The 6,354-nt window shown below is 43.6% G+C and overlaps 1 long non-coding RNA gene across 1 annotated transcript in view; it reads right to left on the minus strand.

Annotated features, from left to right (window-relative positions):
- Positions 1-665: 665 nt before the first annotated feature.
- Positions 666-6,354, minus strand: part of LOC111822653 (uncharacterized) — a 16,616-nt gene continuing 10,927 nt past the window's right edge. The window contains exons 3-4 of the long non-coding RNA XR_002825794.1: positions 1,626-1,771; positions 666-1,265 (exon numbers count right to left, since the gene is read on the minus strand). This is a non-coding gene — a long non-coding RNA (uncharacterized LOC111822653). The remainder of the gene's footprint in view (positions 1,266-1,625; positions 1,772-6,354) is intronic.

The following is a 6,354-nucleotide window of genomic DNA, read 5'->3' on the forward strand; positions in this document are numbered from 1 at the left end:
CTCCTCTCCTTTTATAAGGACACCACTCAGATTGGAGTAGGACCCACCCTACTCTGGTTTGACCTCATGTTAACTAATAACATCCTCAAAGACCCTATTTCCAAACAAGGTCACATTCACAAGTACCAGAGGTTGGCACTTCGGTATTTTTGGGAGCACACAATTCGATCCGTAATAGATATATTGTTGTTGTTGTTGTTAGCTGCCGTTGAGTCAGCCCTTGCCTCATGGGGACCCCATGCACAACAGAACCAAACAAGGCCCGGCCCTGCACCATCCCCATGATTGGTTGCAGACTGGACCGTTGTTATTCATAGGGTTTTCATTGGCTGATTTTCAGAAGTAGATCACCAGGCCTTTCTTCCTAATCCTACTTCTTTCTTCCTAGCCTGGAAGCTTCACTGAAACCAGTTCAGCATCTTAGAAACATGCAAGCTTCCACTGACAGACAGGTGATGGCTGTGCATGAGGCTCATTCATTGGCCCAGAATCAAACTTGGGTCTCCTGCATGAAAGGTAGAATTTCACCACTGAACAACCACGTACTTATAATGCTGTACCATTAACCAAGCATTTTCCCCTGTGCATTGGACATCAGTCTGCTATATTTGATCTACAAATATCATTAAGTTATACAAACAATGACATTATTAATGTGTGTAATTCTTGGCTGCTCTAGAATTCAAATATCTTCAGAATTCTATATTCCACATTTTAAATTTTATATATTTATTTATTCAACAAATATTTATTGTGCCAGACACCAGGGGTACAAATATAAATAAGACAGATACTGCTCCTGCCCTAAAAGATCTTACAGTCTAGGAGACAGCTGGACATCATCATGTAATGTTCATGCACTTACCCATTTGAGCCGTGTACTCATGTACAGCTAAATTTTGCACAAGCATCAACATACAGGGTACCTAGTGGTGCAGTGGTTAAGAGCTCGGCTGCTGACCAAAAGTTCAGCAGTTTGAATCCACCAGTCACTCCTTGGAAACTCTGTGGGGCAGTTCTTCTCTGTCCAGTACGGTCGCTATGCAATGGATTTGGTAGGTTTCTTAATGATCTTGCTAATTATGCACAGTGGCCAGCCATGGCGGCTCTGTATGTGTTCTGGTTGATCAAGTTACTTCCTCGAGGCTATGAAAGCAGAACCATGACAGGAATCCAGAAGAGTCACAGTCCATTTCTGCAGTTTAATCTCCAGACAGCACTCCCTTCCACTTCCTGCCACAGGACGGCTCCTCAGATAAAACGCCCTTTTGAATGTGAAAAACAATTAAGCATTGAAAATGTGAGAACAAGAAAACACAAGATAAAAATAACCCTTCTTTTGGGTCCACAAGCAATTAGAACTCAACTGCTTGCTTCACGAAATGTATTCTTAACTGATGGCTTTTACTAAAGGTGGTGTTTCTACCACATTCTATCCTTTCTGTACTAGACTGCATTTCTAATGAGAACATCATCAAGATAGTAACTCACTGGACCACTTAGTCTAGTTTTTAACTCTAGGCCAGTTATGAGGAAATCTGCTTTATGTTCTAGGCCAAGAACCAATCATTAACTCTTTAAAAAGCACTTTTAAAACTTAATTTTTTAAAAAAATTAAAACTTACAAGTTGAACGAATAACATAGTCAAGGGAATGGCACAGACTCTGGCAGGACTACGAGATGCTCAAGGGGCCCAGGCTTGTTTGAATAAGAAGCACTCGCTAGCAGCAGCTGGGAAGGGCACTTGGGCCAGGACAAAAGCTGAGAGACCTGGGAAAGGCAAAGGAGAGAATAAAAATAGAAACAGGCTCACATTCTCCCAGACAAGATTCTCAATGAATCTGTCCTTCCGTGAGTAAAAATATCTAATCTGAACTACAACCCCACTGACAAGCTTTGGGGCTTTCTATTTCTCAGCACTGGCACCCTGATAAAGGGCTGCAGCATTATGAATGCAAGAAATGAGGGGAAGAGGAGAAACTGGGGGGCTCCCCGCTTCCTTCCTTTCTGTGCAGACAGTCCTGGAGGCTGTGTGGTGGTTTCCTAGGAAACAGCTTGGATGTGAAACTCCAGAAAATGTGCTGTCAGGCGGCAGGAGATGCAATTGCTGCATTCATTGTGTGAGGCCAGGCCATTTTCTTAACCGGCTGAGCCTGTTTCCTTATATGGAAGGAGGAGACAATATCTACTTCTCAAGTGTGCATGGGCGTGTGAGCGTGGGTGTGTGTGTGTGCTCAAAGCACCTTAGCTGGTGTTGGAGAACACAGGATTTGCTCCCTTCTCTCCTACTCACCTTACAAGCATGGTGAATTTAACAGGCACCATTGAATAAATGGGATGTAAAGATGACAGTTTTGGTAATGAATGAGAAATTGATTTGATTTTTTTAACTGGGATGATACTTAATAAGAAAGTTGATTATGTGACATTAGATGATAAATCTTTTGTAAATTGAAAAACCATTTTAAAATGCAAATACTTTTCATTATCACCTTTGTAAATTTGAAATTTTATAATCAAATGTTTTAGATTCTCTTGGAATAAGCACAACTACATAGTAGAGGTCTGAAAGTCTTGATAAATAACACTATCTTTTTCTCTGCTCGAATTCAGAATCCAAGGAGAGATTGACGGGGGTCAAACATAGCAATAGCAAATGGCAGCATTATGACCGATAACATTCATAGGGAGAATGCGACTGAATGTGCAGCTACAACGAGCTTTTTAATGCTGCACCCTAGAGTTTGAGAGTGTCCACGCTCCTGTCACAAGCGGCACTGGACAAGGGCAGCCACTGCCGCCTCTCTGCCCACTGGGGCTGCGTTTGCTCGCTGGCCCCACACCTCCCACCCCCTGCTCACTGGAGGTAAGCGCGGCCTGAACAAACCCTCTCTGCAGCAGACCCCTATAAACAATGCAGTATGTGAGAGCTTGTTGGCCATGTACGTATTCAAAGGCTTCGAAGAAGTTAAAACTAGAACGTTGTAATTTAACTAATGATGTGAATGCCCCGTGGGCCAGCCCGGATCCCACTTCGGGACTGTGGCACTGATTTCCCCAGCTGCTGGGAGCTGAGCCCCTGTCTCAGAGCTGCCTCACCCCAAATCACAGCCCCTCCTGGGGATAGCCTGTGTGCACAAAGGCTTGGCCCCCTCACCTCAACTTGGGCCATCTCTGAAGGGCCCCCAAGAAGTCCCAGAAGCCCTCTTGGATTGGTTGAGACCTTTCTGGCAACTGCCCAGTTCAACTTCTTTCCCCGACCCCGCTTCCTTCTTTCTCCAACATGCTTCTGTTCAGTCTGTTTTCTAAGGAACTGAACTAGGACAATTACTTTTCAAAACAGCTAAATCATGCATTTGATTGTAAGAAGGTGATGGACTCCACCATACAGAATTATATCATGTTCTTCCCTCATTTTTCTTTATGTTTATATGATCATGTTTTTCCTCTCAGCTCTTTTTCAATTCCTTCTCTGTAGAATTCCTATTACAGCTTTCCCTCGCTATCTGAAAGTAGAACACTCCTATGAAGCCTTTCGTAAGCTGAAACAGCATTAAGTGAAGAACAATTACCATTAATTTAAAGCCTATATAAAGCAGAAATAATACACATATAGTGTGGTTTCAATTACGCCAATCAGGAAGACAGTGAGCACACGGGAAGGCTGAGAGGTGGTGGTGATGACGGTAGGCCCAGTAGCCTAGCTGGCAATATCCCATGCGGCTGGGTTGAAGGGCTGGAGTTTGAATCCTAAAGAAGAGTGGGATTTATATTAACTGTACCTGCCAAGGGATGAGTTAGAGAAATGCACTGGGGGCGACAAGTCGAGGCTAGGATCTCGAGATGCATGGTGCATTTATATGTCACCAGGCATTTGATTGGATGTGGCTGGGTCATTCAATAAGCGTGGGGGAGTTTGAAAGGAGGAGCTTGGTCAAGCCGCTATGTAAAATGGCGGCAAACACATTGATGTAGACACTTTCCGGAATGTCTTGCTTACTCAAGAGGAGTGAGAAAGGCTGTGGCTCTCCTGCTGAACAATATTTTTGCTTTTCGTCTCTTTTCGTGGAAGTGAAAATCTTCAGATTTCTTTCAGTTAGTGAAACCATGTACTAATGTAGGTCTTTCGTAAAAGTGAAGTGGTGTGAAGCAAACTTTGAAAAAGCAGGGGATACCTGTAATCTAATCTTGAATTTCCCAGGCTAGTCTTCTAATTTTCTTATCATTTCTTTCCTATTTTCCATCCCCTTCTTGTTTTACAAAGAGCCCTGGTGGCACAGTCGTTAAGTGCTCAGCTGCTAACTGAAAGGCTGGAAGTTCGAACCCACCAGCCACTCTGCAGGAGAAAGATGTGGCAGTCTGTGTCCATAAAGACTGTAGTCTTGGAAATCCTATAGAGCAGTTCTACTCTGTCCTACAGGGTTGCTATGAGCTGGAATTGACTTGATAGCAACGGTTTTTTTAAAAATTTTTTCTCTGGACTTCCAGGCAACATGGCGCTATAGGCAGAAGCACCATGCCGTCCCTCCACAGCAAAGATCTGAAAAACTAAGCCAAACAAAGAAAACGGCAATCCTTAAACTCTAAGCATCAAATGAAGAGATAAAGAACTCAGCCAAGCACAGAATGGATTAAGAAACTGATAGAGAACAGAGAGTGAGGAGAGATACATGCAGAGGTCCCCTAACAGCTAATGCAGCATGGATCCGCCATAATGGACTCCTATCAGAGACCAGTGAACAGGGGGTACGAGAAAGCAGCTTCACAGAGCTTCCAGAAGGAGACAGAACAACTGGTAACCAGTGATAGACACTTTCCCACCCCCCACCCTTCTTCACCCCTACTTGGCCTCCTCTGCTTCCTGCAGCCACAGTCTCTTGGCCAGGAAGAATTGGCTTCACCCCAGTGTCACTTGGATTCCACCTGCCTGCACTGGCCAGCTCCCTAAATGCCATTTGTTGGCTGCTGGTGTTGCTTTTTCCACTCTTTAGATTTCTTCCTTACCTCTCACCACCTCCCCTCCTTTCTCTCAAATACCTGGCTCCGTGCACCATCTCTGTTTCTTCCTGAAAGGCTGTGAAACGCCATTCAATTGTAAGACTGCTTCCCAGCCAGTGCTACCATGCAGGTGGGATCCTGGGGCTTTTTGTTTGTTTGTATTGAATTGTTTGTTTCTTTGTTTTCTTTTTCTATTCTCAAATTGGGAACCCATTCTAGCCAGGCAGTACTGCGTGGCTTGGGACCTACCCTCTCAGTTTGCGCAGACACGCAGAAGGATCCTTGAGAGCATTTCTTTTTTCTTGTTTTTCTGTTTTTTTGGGGGGGATTTTTCTTGCTCTTTTTTAAAAATTTGTTTTGTTTTCTTTTCCCTTTTTGTCTTCCTTCATTACTTAGTTTCTCATCTCTCTACACCTTCCTTCTCTTCCTGTCCCCTGAATACCTGGAGCCGAGTGACATCTCTACAACTTTGAGCCAAGCTGTACTTCACAGCCTGGGAGCAACTTCCTCAGACCTCGTAACCACACAGGTGGGAACCCCAAGGAGCTTTTCTTTCTAATTTTTATTTACTCATTTTTTTCTTTTCTTTACCTTTTTTTCTTCTTCTTCTCCTTTTTGTTTTTCTCCATTTCATAGTCTCTCATCTCTCCCCTCCAATGGCAAGCTCCTGTAGCACTCTTTTTTATTTGTTTGTATATTTTTGGCTCCTGTTCTTCTCTCCTCTCTCTCCTCTCTCCCATACCTATCTTAGTTCCACATATCACAGTCTCCCCCTCCATCCTGCCTACCTGCACCGTGCGCTGAACATCACACCACCAAGCACCACACACATGGCCTACCGGAACCTACCCTGCACTGATTACCAGCCTGCCCCAGTGGCCGTAGTAAGTGCCACGAACAACCCATCCCAGCAAATCCTCTTCAGCTAGACCTGCCCTGTTGTACCATATCTGAGTAACTTACCCTGCCAATTGGAGAAGGAGGTGAAAAGTATCATGCCCACAGACAAGCAAACAACAAAGAACACACTACCTGCCTGCTCAGACATAGCCAAATAAAACAAAAAAAAGGATGAAACAATCAATAAACGAGAAAAATAACTACCGAATGCCCCAAAGATAGCAGACAATATCAAAACATTTACAAAAACAAGACAGGATGGTTCCAGTAGACTTCCAAAATAAAACACCAGATGACTTTCCAGTAGAAGAAAAGGCATTAGAACTACCTGATAGGAAATTCAAATCTCTAATATACAGAATTATCCAAGAGTTGAAGCAAAAAGCAGACAAACATGAGGAAAAAATAGACAAATCCATGGAAAAGGCAGACAAATTCATGGAAAATACAGACCA

Source organism: Trichechus manatus, unplaced genomic scaffold (assembly GCF_000243295.1).
Source record: "Trichechus manatus latirostris isolate Lorelei unplaced genomic scaffold, TriManLat1.0 scaffold00188, whole genome shotgun sequence".
In the NCBI taxonomy this organism is placed as follows: Eukaryota; Metazoa; Chordata; class Mammalia; order Sirenia; family Trichechidae; genus Trichechus; species Trichechus manatus.